At 44.8% G+C, this 22,594-nt stretch overlaps 1 long non-coding RNA gene across 2 annotated transcripts; it reads right to left on the bottom strand.

Moving 5' to 3' along the window:
• Positions 1 to 2,281: 2,281 nt before the first annotated feature.
• LOC124805246 lies at positions 2,282 to 20,115 on the bottom strand. Of its 2 annotated transcripts, none has more exons than XR_007017418.1 (3): positions 16,008 to 20,115; positions 14,134 to 14,255; positions 2,282 to 3,196 (listed from the first exon to the last, which is right to left on the bottom strand). It is a non-coding gene; the product is annotated as an uncharacterized LOC124805246 (long non-coding RNA). The 2 variants fall into 2 exon arrangements; XR_007017419.1 differs by having other exon boundaries at positions 16,012 to 20,111.
• Between the last annotated feature and the right edge of the window lie 2,479 nt (positions 20,116 to 22,594).

Below are 22,594 nucleotides of genomic sequence, written 5' to 3'. Positions count from 1 at the left end.
TCCATTCTTTCGTGGAAATACAACAAACTTGTCAAATCACCCTGGTATGAGCAACATAGATTTCGACAAGATGCTGTACAGCACTAGCGCCACACCACTTCTTTCCAGTGCAAATTGATTCCGCATTAAGGCATCAGCACAACGACCAAGTTTCGCTGCCATACCACAATTAAAGCCCACACTGAACTCAGTATGTAGCTGCACTTCAATTACAAACATCCTGTACTAAATAAATTAATGAGCACGGAACTGATACCCATTGCACGTGAAACAGATGAAGCAACTAAAATGGTTTTCCAAATTTAAATGAAAATGGTGTCATTAATACAGGGTGTTACAAAAAGGTACGGCCAAGCTTTCAGGAAACATTCCTCACACACAAAGAAAGAAAATATGTTATGTGGACATGTGTCCGGAAACGCTTACTTTCCATGTTAGAGTTCATTTTATTACTTCTCTTCAAATCACATTAATCATGGACTGGAAACACACAGCAACAGAACGTACCAGCGTGACTTCAAACACTTTGTTACAGGAAATGTTCAAAATGTCCTCCGTTAGCGAGGATACATGCATCCACACTCCGTCGCATGTAACCCCTGATGCGCTGATGCAGCCCTGGAGAAAGGCTATTGCATCACAGCCGTCCACAATACGAGCACGATGAGTCTCTACATTTGGTACCGGGGTTGCGTAGACAAGAGCTTTCAAATGCTCCCATATATGAAAGTCAAGAGGGTTGAGGTCAGGAAAGCGTGGAGGCCGTGGAATTGGTCCGCCTCTACCAATCCATCGGTCACCGAATCTGTTGTTGAGAAGCGTACGAACACTTCGACTGAAATGTGCAGGAGCTCTATCGTGCATGAACCACATGTCGTGTCGTACTTGTAAAGGCACATGTCCTAGCGGAACAGTTAAAGTGTCCCGTATGAAATCATGGCGGTGAATCGAGGAAGTACAGTACATACTGACGAAACTAAAATGAGCTCTAACACGGAAATTAAGCGTTTCCTGACACATTTCCACATAACATCATTTCTTTATTTGTGTGTGAGGAACGTTTCCTGAAAGTTTGGCCGTACCTTTTTGTAACACCCTGTATACGCGACTTGGGGTGCCTATCACATAACAAAGGCACCTTTCGTTGCGGCGAGATCATAATATAGTATTTTCTTGACGCTTACCTACATAGGGAGTAATGAGTAACGAAATAAAATGAGAGAAATCATAGCTTGTACGAGAAGATACGTGTTCGTTTTCTGCATACGCTGTTCGAGAGTGGAACGGCAGTGAAATAATGTTAAAGTGGTTGGATGAACACTCTGCCAGTCACTTACTCTCCAAACCAACGAACTTAAGTGTGACTTTTGGAGTATTGGTGCAGTTTACTGTGCGTTATTTATTTGCTGGAGGTTTTGTTTACTTTACCTGTCTAAAGGTAGCTCTGTTGTATCACATATACATTGTCCCATGACAGAATGTGCTTCGAATCAACGACAGAAAAAATTGTTCAAATGGCTCTGAGCACTATGGGACTTAACATCTGAGGTCATCAGTCCCCTAGAACTTAGAACTACTGAAACCTTACTAACCTAGGGACATCACAGACATCCATGCCCGAGGCAGTATTCGAACCTGCGACCGTAGCATTCGCGCGGTTCCGGACTCAAGCGCCTAGAACTGCTCGGCCACCGTGGCAGGCAGTCAACGACAGACCCACTCATTACTCAGTGCTATACAGGGGGCATAAACCACATAAGATGGAGCAGTACTGTTAAATAATTTCCTGGTCACTGGATTGGAACGGGATGGGCTCCATCCTTCTGCTGACTACTCCGACCCCATGTCCCTTCCTGAAGTTATTCACTGGAACATCTCCTATGTCCAGTTAAATTTTTGCAAGCTCTAACGGAGCGAGAGGAGAAGGATAATACGGTGAAGGGAGTATCCCTACAGAAATATTTCAGCTACCATAATTTGCGCAGTCAACGTCCTGCTACATGGAAAGATGATTTTCCTGCTGAAAAAAAGAAACGTTATTTCTCACCGGTGAAAATTGGGATAGGCACATCGTTGTTCAATGTGCTTCGAAAAAAAATGTAGGATAAGGCAATTTAGTAATGTCAGTGGGGATGGACACTTTTGTAAGTTAATGTGGCCGTAAGTAATTTTGTTATATTAGCACAGTACAAATAATAAAAAACAAAGTAATGTAAACCTTTTTAATGTACTTGTCGTGTTTCTGATATGTTTAAGTGCATATTAATAGAATGTAGTAGGCTATGGTGTATTTCAGAATTTTATTTCAACAAAAATAACTTTTATGTTAAATATTACATAAAACATTTTCATCATATTACATATTTTCTTACAAATTTCACTCATTTTCATATCATAGATATGTACTTTATTTGTTTGTTTGGATTACGTAAAAGTCTGGGCTCTACCTACGAATACACTGTTAGAGAACACGCGAAGTAGCAGTGTTGGCCACTTCCGGCTCCAGAGTGGCTTGTACGGGAAGCTGTGTGATGGGATCTGCAGTACCGTGGCGAGCTTGGAGTCGGGAATGTTTACTCCGACTGTAGCTAGCGGGCAGCGAGTGACGTACGCTGAGTCAGAGGAATGCTGTTGACAGCGTTATAGCGGCTGGGTCGACGGCGCCCTTGGTGACGGATACCATGTTTCAGCTCAGTTGGTGGCTGGGCTAGTGCGAACTCCACATGGCCCTAGGAGGCTAGCAGGAACTACCGGCGCCCCACCTGAACCCGGGAGCATCGTAGAGCGGCTGGGGTGCAAGGAGATGGCAACCAGCGTGTGGCCTCGCCTTGGCGGATCCAGTTCGAAGCTCGAAAGCACCAGGACTAGCTGACGGCTCGTAGATCATCGGCTGCATGGCTGCTGACGCAGCTCGTTGAGTCAGCAGTTACGTAGCTGCACATTCGACCGATGTCCGTCGCGAGGACTCTACCGGTCGAATGCACGGCGTTGAAGGAATGTTGCTCACTCCGGCATGGTGTCTCCTGGAGGAAACGCTGCATTCTGTTACAGCATGTAGCGAACTAGTCCACTGCAGAGGGGACTACGTTGCATACCGTACTGATGCGACGCCGCCAGTATTACAGCAACCATTTTCAGAATTGCGTCGATGGCTGCCCCTCATTCTCCTTAACTGGTTGTGAAAGTCCGCCTGAAACTTAATGGGCGGTAAAAATCATACATGAGAGCATGCATGTTAATATCCTTTTCTTAGTATGTAATAAAACTATAGTAAAGTCACGACGCACTGTAGGTAAAATTAGTCCTTAAAGTTATTTCCTGGTATTGATCAATTAATAAAAGTAGAAAAAAGATTAGACACTGTGCAAAACAAGCAAATGTTGGGATTCAGTTCTACAAAATTCATGTCAGAAGTGCTGAAATAAAAGCTTGAGTCTCAGTTTACATATATTGTATTGCTTGACAGTTAGTAAGAAACAGAGACAGTGCCGATCAGGATTAATCGCGGTAGTGATGGACGATGTGACACGCTGTACATACATAATACAGGTGCAGTGATACATTTATAACGAAAAACGGATCAATTAGACCATGTGGAGTAGCAGAATGGAAGACAAAAATAGCTTTCGTTTCTGATACAGGTCATACTGCCAACATAAAGGTCAATGTCTGACTGTCAATAGGGACATTTCCTCCTTCGAGCCGGCCGGGGTGGCCTAGTCGTTCTAGACGCTACAGGCCGGAACCGCGCGACCGCTACGGTCGCAGGTTCGAATCCTGCATCGGGCATGGATGTGTGTGATGTCCTTAGATTAGTTAGGTTTAAGTAGTTCTAAGTTCTAGGGGACTGATGACTTTGGAAGTTAAGTCCCATACTGCTCAGAGCCATTTGAACCTCCTTCGACACTAAATCATATTTTACACCTGTTAATCATGCTGCCTATCAAACTGTAGAGGAGTCCTTGGGGTATACTGCTCCACTCCTCTCCTAAGACGGTGTTGAGTTATTGCACGGCTCGGGGAGAGTGCGTTCATTGAGAAAAACGTCTGCCAAGAACATCTCGGGCATGTCCTATGGGGTTTAGGTCCGGGGAGTACACAGAGCCCTCCACACGTTCAGTATCTTCATCTTCCGGTGCATCCGACACCTCAGCGATCCTGTGTGAACTGTTATTGTTGTCCAGAAGCATAAAGCCTGGACCTCTGCACCCCTAAACAGAAGGACATGATCCATAATAATCTCCCTGCAATACCGCTGTCCTGAAACCGTGCTTCACCCAAGGATATTCTGCGATGTTCGGCCATTGTGTATAAGGCCTGTCTACACCATAGCAACTGGCTCAGTACCGATGACTTAACACTCTGTGATGTGTAACGTGTTTCCTTGTCGCTCCACACTAACTGATGGCCTGAATCACTAGCCATTGTGAAGCGGGATTCTTTGGAGAATATCTCTCTGGTCCCCGACCGACATGCTCCTTACATCAACGAAATCTTTCTCGACGATGACGAGGATCGAATGGGATGCATTTAACAAGCTTTCGTGCATGCAAACCAGCCTTATGTAATCGCCAAGAAATGGTTCTGGCAGAGACACGTGCACCGTTAACGATTGCAAGCTCTGTAGTGATCTGCCTTGGATCGAAATGTCTGTTCCAAAAAAATGGCTTTGAGCACTGTGGGACATAACATCTGATTTCATCAGTCCCCTAGAACTTAGAACTACTTAAACCTAACTAACCTAAGGACATCACATACATCCGTGCCCGAGGCCGGATTCAAACCTGCGACCGTAGCGGTCGCGCGGTTCCAGACTGTCTGTTCCATTTCGCCATTAGGACTACGTATCTATCCTGTTGTGGTGTGGTTGTCCGTCCGTTTACGACAACCAGCATGTTTTCGCATAGCATTTCCACCTTCAGCGGCCTTTTTTAACCGCGAGATGAGACACCCTTACTGTGGCCACTGAGGTAACACTTCGACCGGCGTCGACGGCCCTACTCCTCGTCTACGATCGTAAGCATTCAAATGATGCCTTCCAGACATGTTGCCGTACCATACTGCATGTCGCACTAATCGCTTCCACAACAACTTTCGTCAAATACCGTACTGCATGAACTGTCGAATGTGTACGTGCTCAGGGTTCTGTGCAGTTAACACGTCCCGACCCCTGTATTTCCTTAGCAAGTGTCATTTGTTCCTTAGCAATTGTCAAGCAGTGTGAAAGTGAAATGGACACATATCCAAAATTATGTATCTATGATTCACGTCGTCGTGGCAGATTTAATCACTGGCTAATAATGGATGAACCAGTTACTCACAGATACTTTAAGATAAGCTGCCCAACAATTTTGACAAGAGTATGGACAACACACAATAAGTTACAATCTTTCCACACTCATGTCTGTTATGGTTTTCCATAAGAGTACCTACCAGATCTATGTGTATGACTGTCTCTTAATTCCGAAGGAAAACCAGCCTAGATGGCGGACCTGTTAAGACAATGGAGTCATATTCGACAAATATCTGCCCCATTCTTCTATAGTGAGCCCGTGTATCGTTTTTGAAGGACTCGTCATCGAGTGAACATCAAGCCGTAGTCTTCCTTCCTCTCTTGCATATTCGTGGAAGCACCTGTCTGGATCCGGTGGGACCATAGGTGAGGGGCAGCAGACTGCTTTGAGGTGAGGGTGGAACGAATCACTCGAAACTGGTTTGATTCATAATGTCATTACAGATGATTTATTTTCTGGATATTGTTCTCTTGCTTTAACTGACCTGCTTCGTCGGTAAGAATTTTCGTCGCGGAGAATGAACACGCTTCTCTCACCTCCACTAGAAGAAACGGTGACTAATGGCGAGTTTTAGTCATACTGAACATCTAACAGTCCTTATAATTTGCTAGCGTAGCTCCAGGTATTATAATGAAACAAGTGAAAAATATGTCACAAAAACAGAGTACGGTTCCGAGATGTATTTGTCTGCCAAATTTTGTCCTACTCGACGTCTCCTACTGTGTCCTTATTATCAAGTTTTATTTTTGCACCGTGTGTTCTGCAGGGTAAACAAACAGTGTAAGCTGTTATTCTCTCTCAATTACGGAAAAACGAAATTTCAGTATAGGCTCATCTTGTTCATGCTAGTGAAACTACAGGATATAGGGCCTAGAGTTTTAAGAATGGTTGTTTTGAAGATACAGTAAGGCAGGAGGAATAGATAACATCAATACGGAATATCTAAAGTCAAAGGTTCTAGTAACAACGAAACGATTATTCAAATTATTTTTTACAACGTATGAAGATATATAACTTTCCGAAGAATATAATTCCCAAAATGGCGAAGGTAGCAAGGGTCCATTAATGTGAGAGCTGTTGCAGAATCAGCTTCACAGCTCATGCTTCTAAGTTGCTGGCAAAAATTACATAGAAAACAATTCCAACAAGCCTAAAACAGGATGCTGGATTTGAATGCCACAACTCACGAACTATATCAAGGAAATCAGTATATGACAGGTAAGTCTGGGATCATACTTGTGTACCAGCGTTCCATCTTCAGAAGTAAACAGTATGTTCCAAATAACATTTGCTGCTCGTTGCACGTCTTTTAGTTATCTTTTCGTTAATATCTATACATTTGCATCTAAGTAGGAAACCATGCGAACAAACTGAAAACAGAATTTCTGACAGACATACGACAAGCACTGGGAAATTCTGAGTCTTTAAATAAGGCTTATTGTTGATAACTGTTGGCTCATGTCGCATGAGAAACAGCGTAAACATTCTTTTATTAAGCACCAGCAACGGTTAAGTCATAACGTCTCATTTGCGCACCGTCAACGAAACGTGTGTGGTGTAAAACATCATATGTGGTCATATTATGTATGCTACACAATGTTATCAAGAATATCACCAATGTGATGAAAAACCTGAACAACGTATCACCACATCATAATTAGGTTGCATGGTATGAATTACCCAGTCATATTCGGTCAGTTATAGGCTGATACTCAGAAAAAAAAGAAAACACCTTGAACGACTTCATATAGGACGTTCATATTCACACGGCGTTCAAATTAGTACATTCTGCAGAAATGATTAGCATTTGAACCATGTTGGCCCCGGATTCAATGTCAACGTCGATATCGAGGCACAACACCACCTACCAGTATAATGTGCCTGCGGCTCTCGTTGTCACTATAAACCGAAGGTAATGGATCAGAGTAATTTCAGAAGACGTACAGCATGCCTGGTGGGCGTATTCGCGAACCGTACCATCAGATCAATAAGTTTGGGAGAGGGCGCACTATTACCATGACAGAATGTAATGCGTCCACAAAGAAAGTTGCTGCTCGTGTGGGACGAATGTTTCGGAAGTGCAACGGGTGTGTTCGGAATGGTTTACGGAAGACCGTACGACACGACGAGGCGGGTCAAGTCGCACCACCTAGACCACACCCCGAGAAGATGGACATTACATCCGAATTGCATTCCAGCACAGACCTGTGTCCTGCTCAGCTCTGGCCCAACAGTGAAATATTGGAACACATCGTACACTATGAGGGGTGACTGTCCGTCGCCGTTTATTACGTCATCGGTTACGTGCGCGTCGTCTACTTCTCCGCCTAACTTTGACGAATGTGCAGAAAGAATGGTGTTTGGAACGACGTGACTGGGGCCACGAATGGCATTAACTAGTATTTTCAAACCAATCCAGGTCGCGTTTATTTGAAAATGATGGCCGAATTTTGGTTCGCCGCTGTCAGAGAAACGTCATCACATTGACTGCATTCGCACGAGATACAGGGCTATTACAAATGATTGAAGCGATTTCATAAATTCACTGTAGCTCCATTCATTGACATATGGTCACGACACACTACAGATACGTAGAAAAACTCATAAAGTTTTGTTCGGTTGAAGCCGCACTTCAGGTTTCTGGCGCCAGAGCGCTCGAGAGCGCAGTGAGAGAAAATGGCGACAGGAGCCGAGAAAGCGTGTGTCGTGCTTGAAATGCACTCACATCAGTCAGTAATAACAGTGCAACGACACTTCAGGACGAAGTTCAACAAAGATCCACCAACTGCTAACTCCATTCGGCGATGGTATGCGCAGTTTAAACCTTCTGGATGCCTCACGGTTTAAAGTTTACGGCCCCTTTTTCTTCTGCGAAGAAAACGTTACAGGACACGTGTATCTGTACATGCTGGAAAATTGGCGCATGCCACAACTGGAGACCGACAGCGCCGACTTCATCTTTCAACAGGATGGTGCTCCACCGCACTTCCATCATGATGTTCGGCATTTCTTAAACAGGAGATTGGAAAACCGATGGAACGGTCGTGGTGGAGATCATGATCAGCAATTCGTGTCATGGCCTCCACGCTCTCCCGACTTAACCCCATGCGATTTCTTTCTGTGGGGTTATGTGAAAGATTCAGTGTTTAAACCTCCTCTACCAAGAAACGTGCCAGAACTGCGAGATCGCATCAACGATGCTTTCGAACTCATTGATGGGGACATGCTGCGCCGAGTGTGGGAGGAACTTGATTATCGGCCTGATGTCTGCCGAATCACTAAAGGGGCACATATCGAACATTTGTGAATGCCTAAAAAAACTTTTTTAGTTTTTGTATGTGTGTGCAAAGCATTGTGAAAATATCTCAAATAATAAAGTTATTGTAGAGCTGTGAAATCGCTTCAATCATTTGTAATAACCCTGTATACAGCGTCAACTCAAGGCCTTATGGCGTGGGGTACTATTGGGTACAACCACAAGTCCCAACTGTCGCGTGTCCAGAGCACTGTGACTGGTGTAACGTACGTGAATGACATCCAGCGACCTCTAGACACAATCTTTCTGCACAACAACACAGTCGCCATTTTTAAGCAAGACCACGCGCGATGACATGTTGCTGCACGAAGATGTTCCTTCTAGTTGTCACAGGATGTCAGTCTTTCGGCCTGGCCCTCAGATCACCAGACTCGTCGCCAGTCGAAAATGTGTGGGATATGGCGAAACGATGGATGTGACCCAGTGCCAACCACTACAGATGAACTCTGGAACCAGATGAATGCAATACGGATGGCTATACCATAGGGCGCCATTCGTGCCTTATATACGTCGATGCCGTTGCTCATGGAATAAGTTATCAGGGTCCATGGTGGACCTTGTGCCCTCTAGGCACATACAGAACCACAGTGACTGCAATGCTAATCATTTCTGCATAAAAAAGTGATATACATGTCATGTGAAATTGAACGTCCCATCTCTAGTCATTCAAGGTACTGTATTTTTTCTGAACATGAGCGTATTTGAAACTTCCTGGCAGATTAAAACTGTGTGCCCGACCGAGACTCGAACTCGGGACCTTTGCCTTTCGCGGGCAAGTGCTCTACCATCTGAGCTACCGAAGCACGACTCACGCCCGGTACTCACAGCTTTACTTCTGCCAGTATCTCGTCTCCTGCCTTCCAAACTTTACAGAAGCTCTCCTGCGAACCTTGCAGAACTAGCACTCCTGAAAGAAAGGATACTGCGGAGACATGGCTTGGCCACAGCCTGGGGGATGTTTCCAGAATGAGATTTTCACTCTGCAGCGGAGTGTGCGCTGGTATGAATATTTCTCTCCCTCTTAATGAAGGTTAAGGTACAGGCAACTACTGTTATCTGTAAAACAGATTTCTAGCTACAACTGATGAAGGTTCACGAAATCCCCTTAAAGAAACTGCGTATATTACTTCTGCCCGTATTATTGCACGTAATACACTGAAGAGCCGAGCTAGTACACCTGCCTAATATTATGTAAGGCGCCCGCGAGGACGCATAACTGCCGCAACACGACGTAGCATGGACTTGACTAATGTCTGAAGTAGTGCGGTGGGGAGGGGGGGGGGCAGGAGGGGGGGAGCACTGAAAACATAAATCCTGCGGGACCGTTCATAAATCCGTAAGAGTGCGAAAGAATGGAGACCTCTTCTGAACAGCATGTTGCAAGGCATCCCAGATATGTTCAATAATGTTCATATCTGGGGAGTCTGGTGGCCAGCGGAACTGTTTAAACTCAGAAGAGTGTTCCTGGTTCCACTCTGTAGCAATTCTGGACGTGTGGGGAGTCGCATTGTCCTGCTGGAATTGCCCACATCCCTCGGAATGCACAATGGACATAATGGATGCAGGTGATCAGACAGAATACACGTCCATCTGCTCGATACAATTTGAACCAGACTCGTCCGAACAGGCAACAGGTTTCCAGTCATCAACAGTTCAATGTCGGTGCTGACGGGCCCAGGCAAGGCGTAAAGCGTTGTGTCGTGCAGTCATCAAGGGTACATGAGAGGGCTTTCGGCTCCGAATGCCCATATCGATGATATTTCATTGAATGGTTTACACGCTTACACTTGTTGATGACCCAGCACTGAAATCTGCAGCAATTTTCGGAAGGGTTGCACTTCTGTGATGTTGAATGATTCTCTTCAATCGTCGTTGGCCCCGTTCTTGGAGGGTCTTTTTCCGGCCGCAGCGATGTCGAAGATTTGATGTTTACCGGATTCCTGATTTTCACGCTGCACTCGTGAAAAACCCATACGGGAAAATCCTCACTTCATCGCCACTTCGAAGATGGTGTCTCCTATCGCTCGTGAGCCGACTATAATGCCACGTTCAAACTCACTTAAATCTTGATAACCTACTATTGTAGCTTCAATAACCAATCTAACAACTGCGCCAGATACTTGTCTTGTACAGGCGTTGCCGACAGTAGCGCTGTATTCTGCCTGTTTGCATATCTCTGCATTTGAATACGCATGCCTATACCAGTTTCTTTGTCGCTTCAGTATTCCTTACAAAATGGTATTGATAGAGAAAATCGAATAAGTTCAAAAATGGGTGATATGTTTTGTGTTATAATGAAATAGAAGAGGAACTGGCATAAATATTATGGCAAAGTTGCCATAGCAGTGATTAAAATAAAATCATTATTACTTCCTGGGAATTATTTTCACGAAATTTCAGTCAGCAACATTCTCCTCCAAATAACAATATACGTACGAGCTCTGATGTGGTTCAAATGGTTCAAATGGCTCGGAGCACTATGGGACTCAACTGCTGAGGTCATTAGTCTCCTAGAACTTGAACTAGTTAAACCTAACTAACCTAAGGACATCGCAAACATCCATGCCCGAGGCAGGATTCGAACCTGCGACCGTAGCGGTCTTGCGGTTCCAGACTGCAGCGCCTTTAACCGCACGGCCACTTCGGGCGGCTAGCTCTGATGTATCCAGACACTTAATAGTGGTCATTGTTACAGGTTGCGCCCACCCTTCACCTTTATGACGACTTGAAATCTGCTGGGGACACTCTCAGTGCTGTGTCCGAGTGTCTGTGGAATAACGAGAGCCCATTATTCCATAAGAGCCGAAACCAAAGAAGGCAGTGATGTTGGACGCTGAAATCTGGACCGAAGCACGACTTTCTGATTCATCCGGAAGGTGTTCCAATGACTCCTGACTCGGGGCTGGCCAGTCCATTTCTGAAAACTTGTGCGCAAACCATTTTTCATATTGTTTCTTTATGATATGCTGCATTTTTTTGCTGGTAAAAACAACTGTTGCGTCCTCGAACCGTCCCTCTAACGCACGCAATACTAAACGCGAGTGCAATGTGTTCATATTGTTCCGCAACGAGCGTTCTCTTATGCGTAAAACTCCAACAACGATAAACGTAACACTACCTCCTTCGCAATTCGCTGTGGCAGTGCAAACGACGACATGTAACGTTCCCCAGGCTTCGCAAAACGCAAACACTTCCATCGGGTTGCTATTGGCTAGAGCGCTCCTAATCACTCGTTTCTAGTCATAAACTGCCCCGTGGCGTCGCTATTTACACCAGCTGAAGAGTCCGTTGGTACTGATTACAGAATTGTCCATTTTAAGCCGAGCTGCTCTACCACTGAAGTCAGTTACTTGTAACTCTCAACTCACACCTTCCTAGCTCGACTGCTGAAACAACTTTGGAATTGAAGAGCGTTTTCTTCTGTTAATTTAATGCGACTCTTACAGCAGACTTCCTCAGTGCTCGACGGTCCCTGTCCGCCAACACGTGAGGTCAGCCTGATCCCGTCTTACCTGCAAATTGTTCACAATCACACTACCAACAGTCCACTTAGGCAGCTTTAGAGGGGTTGAAATGTCCCTGACGGATTTGTAACTCAGATCACATCCAGCCACTAGTCCACATTCTAAGTAATCGAGCTCTCCTCATTGACCCATTCTGCAGTTACTGTTTATCTACTGAGAATACGATACTGTACCCCTTTTGTACTGGCGGGCCTGCCTCCCACGACACTTACTGCGCAACCGCCCATTATATAGCAGTGTTCCGCTAGTTTTCATCAGATAGTGTATTTTTTTGCCTTTGACTTTATATTGTGGAGTGACCACTGTGTCAAAATTAGAGAAATAGTGTCTTAAACAAAAGTATACAAGTTTCCATTACTTCCATGAATTATTACAGACTCAAACAATATAGATATAGTTTGGAAGTGAACTTTGCTCCCTCAGTCAAGCACTTACTGATCAGTCATGTACACTACTGGCCATTAAAATTGCTACACCAAGAAGAAATTTAGATAATAAACGGGTATTCATTGGACAAATATATTATACTAGAACTGTCATGAGATTGCATTTTCACGCAATTTGGGTGCATAGATCCTGAGAAATCAGTACTCAGAACAACCACCTCTGGCCGTCATAACGGCCTTGATACGCCTGGGCAAACAGAGCTTGGATGGCGTGTACAGGTACAGCTGTGCATGCGGCTTCAACGCGATACCACAGTCCATCGAGAGCAGTGACTGGCGTATTGTGACAAGCCAGTTGCTCGGCCACCATTGCCCAGACGTTTTCAGTTGGTGAGGGATCTGGAGAATGTGCTGGCCAGGGCAGCAGTCGACCATTTTCTGTATCCAGAAAGGCCCGTACAGGAACTGCAACATGCTGTCGTGCAATATCCTGCTGAAATGTAGGGTTGCGTAGGGATCGAATGAAGGGGTAGAGAAACGGGTCGTAACACATCTGAAATGCAACGTCTGCTGTTCAAAGTGCCGTCACTGCCAACAAGAGGTGACCGAGACGTGTAACCAATGGCACCCCATACCATCACGCCGGGTGATACGCCAGTATGGCGATGACGAATACGCGCTTCCAATGTGCGTTCACCGGGATGTCGCCAACCCCCGGATGCGACCATCATGATGCTGTAAACAGAACCTGGATTCATCCGAACAAATGACGATTTGCCATTCGTGCACCCAGGTTCGTCGTTGAGTACACCATAGCAGGCGCTCATGTCTTTGATGCAGCGTCAAGGGTAACCACAGCCATGGTCTCCGAGCTGATAGTCCATGCTGCTGCAAACGTCGTCGAACTGTTCGTGCAGATGGCTATTGTCTTGCAAACGTCCCCTTCTGTTGGCTCAGGGATCGAGACGGTGCTCCACGATCCGTTACAGCCATGCGGATAAGATGCGTGTCATCTCGACTGCTAGTGATACGAGGCCGTTGGGATCCAGCACGACATTCCGTATTACCCTCCGAACCCACCGATTCCATATTCTGCTAACACTCATTGGATCTCGACCAACGCGAGCAGCAATGTCGCGATACGATAAACCACAATCGCGATAGGCTACAATCCGACCTTTATCAAAGTCAGAAACGAGGCATCACAACGACGTTCCACCAGGCAACGCCGGTCACCTGCTGTTTGTGTATGAGAAATCGGTTGGAAACTTTCCTCATGTCAACACGCTGTGGGTGTCGCCACCGGCGCCAACTTTGTGTGAATGCTCTGAAAAGCTGATTATTTGCAAATCACAGTATCTTCTTCCTGTCGGCTAAATTTCTCGTCTGTAGCAGGTCATCTTCGTGGTGTTGGAATTTTAATGGCCAGTAGTGCAGTAACAGACTTTCTGGCAATCATTCGTTTACTCTGGCTGATAATAAACGACGCAACATAATGTACTGTTGAAGTAATTACCGCTCTAAATTTTCCCATCTACTTATAACCTACAATCTCATTAGAAAGGTAAGAGCTTTAGGTGTCTATTTCTTTCAGAAATAGTTGTTGTAATTACCCATTCATGTAACCAAAGACACTCAGTTGCACTGAGAATCTCCATACGAGCGTGTCTTGTTCGCCAGTAGATCGTAGAGCGGAGTCCGGAATGTGAAGACCATAAGTACAATCAAACACAACCTGTAAAGAGACAAATTATTGACAACTGTTAACTGACAACATATTAGTTTTGCTTCCTTACACCACACAGAAGGATAGCAATACTATAAACATCACTATCATCTAGTTGCGAGGAATAAAAATTACACTTTAAGACAAAAAAAGACGACTCACCGCAAAGAATTATTCAAATGCAACGGATGTCGGTAGATATGATGTACATATACAGACAAGCAAATAGGGAAATGATTCCAGTTTCAGAAGAATTGAATGATCTATTCAAGAGAGAGATCTTGACAATTTGAGAGAGTTAATTAAGTCATTTGCACGTTGGTCCACCTCTGGCCCTTACCCAAGCAGCTATTTGACTCAGCTTTGCTTGATTTAGTTGGCTGTACGGCCCTTCCCATAATGCTCCAAACATTCTCAATTGGGGAGAAATCCGGTGACCTTATTGTTCGAGATGGGGGTTTGTCAACTACGAAGATAAGCAGTAGACACGCTCGCTGTGTGTGGGCGGGCTCTGTTGTGCTGAAACGTAAGCCCAGGACGACTTTCCATGAAGGACAAGGAAACAGGGTGCAGAATACTGTCGTCGTATCGCTGTGCTGTCAGGGAGCCGCGGATGACAACCAAAGGGGTCCAGCTACGAAACGAAATGGGACTCCATCATTCCTGGTTGTCGGGTCGTTTAACGGGCGAGTTAGGTTGGTATCCCACAGCTGTCCAGGGTGACTCCAACCAAGTTTTCGCTGATCATCAAGTCTGAGATCCCATTAGCTGAAGTAGAATTGTCTTCAGTAATGAGTCCCTCTTCGAACTGAAGCCTGATGACTAGCGAAGTGCCTGGAGATGCTCAGGGAGAGGTGAGATACCAACCTGATTGTCGCCCGCCATAGGGCCGGATAACCAGGAGTGATGGTTTGGAGTGGCATTTCATTACGTGGCGTGAACCCTTTGGTTATCAACCAGTGTACGCGGAGCCTCGACCATACGCTGTGCCCCGTTTTGTTGCCCTTCATAGCAAACCATCCTCGGTCTACATTTCAGTAAGACAATGCCGGCCCACACGCGGAGAGAGTTTCTGCTGCTGGTCTTCGCGCTTGCGAAACCCTGCCTCGGCCAGAAAGTTCGCCGTATTTCTCCCCAGTTGAGAGCATTTGGAGCATTATGGACAGGGCCGTCAAACCAGCTCGAGTGTTCGACTGTCTAGCCCCCCCCCCTCCCCCAACTGGACAAAATTTGGCACGATAATTCTCAGGACGACATCCAATAATTCTGTCGATCAGTGCCAAGTCGAATAACTGCTTACACAAAGGCCACAAGTGGAGCTTTCTCTTGAAATAACCATTCAACTTTTCTGAAACGTTTATCGGTTGTATGTCTGTACATGTATACCACGTCTATCGATTTCAGAGCCATTCGGAGAATTCTTTTGTGGTACATCGTGATCTTTCTTTTGCGTGTGTGTGTGTGTGTGTGTGTGTGTGTGTGTGTGTGTGTGTGTGTGTCGAGACACGAACCCAGGCATCTCCTCCTCTCGGACACTGCACTATTAATATAGCTATTCGTACACTAAACTCCTCAGTTTCAAACTCTTCCCTCCACAGTTTTCATGTTCCGCAGGAGAGTGCACAATTGCTAACCCACTGACCTTAAAAGGTGTGCTTCCTGGACTCGATTTCGATTCGACGTATAATCAAAGCTAATTAAAAATATTTATAGCAGCAGACACTACCTTAAAGAGTAGAAAAATGTCGTCTCATTACTTACGTACTTAATACTCAGGTGATCGCGACGAATCGTCCACCGTCCGTCGATGTCTCGGAGTCCTCAGCAGCGAGCACCCTTTGTGCTGTTTCCACTGCCTGTAGCGTTCAGAATCTTCATTGTTCATTTTCTTCTGGAGTGATGTGTTGGCTCCCTCTGTGTTGATTGCCTGTCTGTACCTTTAAAAACCCTCAATATTTACCACCTTCTGTTGTTGAATAATGAAGTTTGTACATTTAAAACATCGTAGCCACAGCAAAGTGAACAGTTTTTTTATTCATTGGAGCGATATAGACGTCCTCTTCATGTAAATGGCTGCGGCGAAGAAATTCATCCTTTATACCTAATGAGGAAAAGGGACACACTTTTCGTCGAAAGGTTACGTTAACAGCAGTCTTTGGTTTCCACCCAGAGCTTTTCTTTTCCTCAAAACTGGCAGTTTCTTGCCGAAGAATGCTGAGACCATTACTTAGATATGTAAGGTAAATCCTTTCTAGGCATCTTTTCAGGTCTGCAGCTTGTGGGTGTGTCTGTAACTGTGGTCATGCTATGCTCGTGATACTGCTTGATGATTCAATTATACGCTTCACTTGTCAAAACAATTCTAGCCGCACTACAAGATAACGCTTTCAGAGTCTTCTGTTCATAGTCTTAAGTGAGCAAATATACCATGGTAGTCTAAACCTCTTACAAGAAAGCTGCCCTTCCGTACCGTATAATTAACTCTGTTCGTAAACCTAACGTCTGTAGTGTATCTTTACATCCTGATTAAGCCGATACAGAAGCAGATATCCTTAATTAATTTTTGAGAATGTACATCGAGAGGACAACACTGAATGCAAGTAATCATACACTTTGCGAGAACCCGAAAAGAAGATAATCGAAGAGTTTAAAATGTAATGTTCTAGATGCAGGTTGAAACTTAAGGGAATTGGTAAGAGAAGAAACATGGAGGTTATCTACAGAGTTGGCGAGGAAAGGAATATTACTGTGGAAAACCCCGTGCACAAGACGGGACAGGTAGACAGACATATGTTAAGGTAGAACTAACTTGCTAAGCACCAAAGGGAGGCGAAGAGTGCCGAAATCTAGGAGGAATCATCAGAATATGCGCAACAAGTAATCGAGGACAATGGGTGTTAAATTCTACTGCGAGTTGAAGAGGAGAGATTTTTATCGTTCTGCAATCCCCTAACGTATCTGGAGCGTGTGCAAACGGAGGCAACAAGATGTAATTGTAAATACTTAGTCGTAGCAGATAAGTTATTTCAATGCTTCCACTATACATCAGTATGAACTTACAACAAAATCACATAGTTGGGAACGTCTGTTTAGTGTCAGCCCTAATGTTGGCATCCGTATCTCACACGTAATACCCAGGCTGCATTACGATATTTAAGACTTTATTACAAAGAGGAAGCAAATCTTCGCAACTGACAAGGAACCCAGCGACAAGTTACTAGAGAGAAATATTGCTGTCGAGAAGAGGGGATAAACATAGAATGTTTATCAGCGACAAATTTAAATTCAGTACAACTGATTCGACAAGTTCAGTTCAATTACCAAGGATCCAATTCATCAACAGGTACAGAATTACGACTTACCTTTGACATGCTGCTTCCAGTTGCGAAGCACATCACTTGTCACTACAGGAGCCATTGCACTGTATCAGATAAATAGATATGAATAGATTTAAGCCTTTACCCGTGTATAGTGTCGCACAAAATGGAGTTGTTTCTTCTGGGCCGACGGGCTTCAGTTTCCTATATCGTCCGAAGAAGAAAGGTACTATCGCTGATCATAGAGAAAGACGTGACTATGAAGTCTTTAGTTGAAGAAATTCTCATAGGACTCAGTTCTTTTACAGAAAGAAGCAATTTAAACTCGTTCAGGGCAAAGGACCTCAGCAAGCAGAGGCAAGCTCCGTTATAAACAAGTATTACTTCAAGCAACTACCCAACATATTTCCACCATTAACGATCAATGAACACAAGAGACAAAGCGATGCATCATTATACGCTATGACAAGCCGAGGCCGTGAGGTGAAACATTACCAGAATCTGACTCACTGACGTCTCATGAGTTTCTATATGCTGTTCTATTTAAGGAACACACTTCGGAGTATTGGCGATCGTTCCTTGTGTGGGTCGGCAACAGCATCCTGCCGTTATTGTATAAGAGTTTGCCGGTGATTTTCGAAGAAGATGACAGTTTCGTGGCCACTACAGTTTTGCTTAACGCTACCATATTTTCTGCTTCGGGAGACGTACGAGATAACCTACCCTGAACCTCTCAGCTTACACTTCACTAGCTTTCGTAATGACGCACGAGATTCCAGAAAGAAGCCAATAAAAACGTTGCCCTACCATTTCTGATAAAGGCGGTAATGTGAAAGAACTATGTCCACATGTTTGACATGCGAAGACCAGCGATAAAGAAAGGAACTGGTAGCCGGTTTAACACGTATTCAATGAAATAGCTCACTCTACGGCACCAAAGCAGGCAAAGTTGATTAATTACGAGGGTCCCGTTCAATTTGCGCTGACATTATACAAGAAGGTAATTATACGATCTGGCATAGCAGACTACGCGAAGAGGCAGCCTGCTGCGTCATCCTATGCCAGGTTACGTCATTTCCATGTTGTACTGGGGGACATGGGTTCAGCACACGGCTGTCCCGCCCGTTGTGAGACTTGCAGGGATTGCAGCCGCTACTATTCACTGAAGAACCTGCTCAGTTGGATTGAGGAGAGCGCATGCTCAGACCCTCGCAATGAGCAACATATAGGCCAAAGCTGGCCGTTCAATTACCGACACTGACGTCACAATATAGAGGACGTATTAGGAAGAAAAGGTTTGATGTAAGCAACGCTACACTTCTCAAATTAAAATTTAATGTTTTCTGGAGTCAGAGAACCTACACGATTCATAGAATACTTTATTCACGACAGCTCACGTTATTATTGAATTACTGTGCTGCAACAAAATGACGCATGGAAAATCCACTTTACACGTGTCTTTGAGGAGCTGTGTCTTTAGTACGTAATTCAAAGACCTAGTTTCCTGTGAACGAGATGTACAAAACTGGACAGGAGACGTGCGATGATCGGCTCATCTGTCACAAGCAGCGTAAGATTAAATAGTACAAGGGTTACCAAACTATCAGGAATTATCTCCACGGTGGAGGGCCTAGGAAACTAAATCTGCAGACCAGAGTCCCAGGTGCACTTTTAATGCTTCACGTCGCTACTTCTCGCCACTGTGCCATGAACACCGGAGAGGTATGAACCACCCCAGCACGACACAACAGACCACGTTAACGAAGGTACATCTGGAAGTGTTTATGGTAGACTATATACTCAACACAGACAAAACACGTCGCAGCCAGAGAGGAGATATTTTGGCCAAGATTTGGTGACTGCAAAAAACACTGCAGTTAGTACCTATTATAGGCTTCCATCAAAGATGCTCACCTATCCTCAAATTACGACGTCAATGGCAGGCTAGAGCCTTTACAGCTTTACTGCTTTCAGTGCTCGTGGGTCGTGTATCAGAAGTTAACTCCGCCTTCAGCTCAAAATATGCCACCGTTCACTCAGAGTCCGCCGCTTCGGCACTATTGGTGCTAATCTTTGAGGACCGAACGTTGGTACACACTGCAGACGCCGCCAAATACGACGAACTTCCGACAGCTATACTGTGCAATCTTCGCAACTGCCAAGGAACCCAGTGACAGGTTGCTAGAGATATCGAGAATTTTGTCGAGCAGAGGGAATAAACATACAACGTTTAACTCCGACAAATGAAAGATGAATACAAATGATTAGTACTTCACTATTCTTTTTCCTTCATAACACAATTTACAGTTCCATTCGATGAGCAAAAGCTGAGTTCACCAACAGCCACTCATTTATCGCTTCATCGGACATACTGTGTCCTGTGAACGAGCGTCAAGCGCATCACTAATTATTACAAGAATGACTGTGCCGTACCAAGTAGACATGAATAGATTTAAGCCTGGCACCGAGTCCAGTGTGGGACAAAACGCATTTTTTTCCCCTCTGGGACGAAACGTGTCAAGTTTCTGTATCGTCGGTAGATGAAATCGAGTATTACCGACCGTCTACTGAAATGGGCCTACCAAGTCATCAATTGTAGCAGTTCATTATTGGACCAGCCTTTTCTACGAAGAGAAGCAATTTTAATTCATTTAGGAGATAACGCCTTAGTAGACAGACGAAAGTTCCATAATAAACAAACGATTTATTACGCAACTGTAGGTAACGATCAGTGGCAAAGGCGAAAAGGAAGTAAATGTAAATCACACACCACTAAATGGTCTGACAGGACAAGGCCATGGGTGAGACAACACCAGAACCGGACGCCGAGAGCTATTATGAGTTTTTATATGTCGTGATGTTAATTTCAATCGGACTACTGTTAACCGTAACCTAATGTGGGACAGCAACTACAAGTACTGCCGTTATAATGTAAGGATTTATTGGTGGGCTTTGGAGAGTATGACATTTTCACGGCCGTTACAATTAAGATTAGCGCTACCGTATTTTCTGCCCCTATTGATATCTAAAATAACGTAACTTGGGCTTTTCAGAGGGCATTCCTCTAGCTCTAAGAATGTCGTACGAGATTCCAGAGCCGGCCGGTGTGGCCGTGCGGTTCTAGGCGCTTCAGTCTGGAACCGCGTGACCGCTACGGTCGCAGGTTCGAATCCTGCCTCGGGCGTGGATGTGTGTGATGTCCTTAGGTTAGTTAGGTTTAAGTAGTTCTAAGTTCTAGGGGACTGATGACCACAGATGTTAAGCCCCATAGTGCTCAGAGCCATTTGAACCTTTCTTTTTTTGAGATTCCAGAATGAACTCACCAACAAAACAGTCTCACTAATCCTGACAGAACTAATGCTATGAAAAGAAATATCCTGCTGTTCGACACTCAAAATCCACCGACCTAGAAAGACTTTGGTTGCTCACTAAGCATGTATCTAAAAAAGCAGCACCATCTGTGGCGCACAAGCTAGTGGAGCTGCTTTTAATTTGCTTTGATATTATACAAGAAAAGTAACTATGCGATTTGGCGTAGGGCACTAAGCAATGAGAATAGGCCGACGTGCCATTCTCTGGCATATGACGTCATTTCTATGTGGTATGGAGGGACATGAATCAGGACACCGCTGCCCCGGCCGATGTCAGATTCCCAAAACTTTGAGCTACCGGGTCCTCAGTCAAATAGTTCCTCAGCTGGCTTCAGGGATTGCACGTGGCCCGTTCTAGTCTTCTCACAGACGCAAAATCTCTGATAGTACAACGAACCGAGCCCAGGGCCTCCTGAGGCAGGTCATGCAGTCACAAGCTGGCCATTAAGATCGGACGCTTACAACAAAGAAGGCGAAACAGGTACAAAATATGCACTGTAAGCAACGCCGTACTTCTCACACTAGCATTTAGTGTCTCCATTCTAGATTCAGATAATCTGTATGATTTTGTACCTTGATGGAATCCTTCGGCTACCAAAGGGCGCCTCAGCGATGATTTAATGTACTGCACGAAGACGGCGAACGACAAACCACCAAGTAGGTTTCACGGTCGAGCAGGGTATCAAACACATAATTCAAAAGCACGCAATGATTAAAAAATGGACTTTCTCACTCAGTTATTGCAGGCGCTGTAAGATGGTGTAACACAAGAGTAACCCAGCATTCAGAAAATGTCTACACGGAGGTACTAGGAAACAAAATTTGCGGACGCCAGTACTATGTACACATTTAGCGTTTCGCGTCGCTGCTGCCCTCCCCGATTCACGAACGCCAAAAGCGAAGCGTTTTTCCCATCATGGCACAACAGAACAACTTAACGGTGGTGGATCTCTAAGTATTAACGGGGGACTATGTAATGAAGATATGCACACGTTGTAGACGAAAAAGAGAAGGAATGCTGCAAGTGGAGAACTAGGTAACACCGGAAGCACCACGAGGCTATTCGCAGATGATTGTGCTGTACACACAGAACTCGTGAAGCTATAAAATGTGAGGAGACCTTTAGATGATTGACGCTTTAGTGGTAATTGACTCTCACCATAAACAATACTGCAAATTCATAGACATGTAGATCCTTGTTATATGATTTCACGATTGTAGAACCATCACTGGAAGTACTTGCTTTCACAAAATATCTAGACGTGGATCTAAGTATTAACGGGGGACTATGTAATGAAGATATGCACACGTTGTAGACGAAAAAGAGACATAAAATTAATCGTGGGCAAGGCAGATGCAAGGCCGAGATTCATTAGAAGGCTCCTCGGGAAATGTAGTTCATCAGCAAAGTAAGTAGCTTACAGAACTCTGGTTTGACCTACACTTGAATATTACTCGTCATTATGGGATCCATACCACAGAGGACTGATAGAGAATTAGAGAAGATCCAAAGAAGAGCAGCACGCTTCGTTACGGGTTCATTTAGCAAGCGCGAAAGCGTCACAGAGATATCAGCGATCTCCGGGGGCAGAAGCTGTAACGAAGGCGTTCTGTGTCACACTATGGTTTAGATTCCAAGAGTGTGCGTTGCTGGAAGTCT

The sequence above is a fragment of the Schistocerca piceifrons genome, chromosome 7 (assembly GCF_021461385.2).
Source record: "Schistocerca piceifrons isolate TAMUIC-IGC-003096 chromosome 7, iqSchPice1.1, whole genome shotgun sequence".
In the NCBI taxonomy this organism is placed as follows: domain Eukaryota; kingdom Metazoa; phylum Arthropoda; class Insecta; order Orthoptera; family Acrididae; genus Schistocerca; species Schistocerca piceifrons.
The sequence above is the reverse complement of the archived record's forward strand: the minus strand, read 5'-3'. Positions and strand labels throughout refer to the sequence as shown.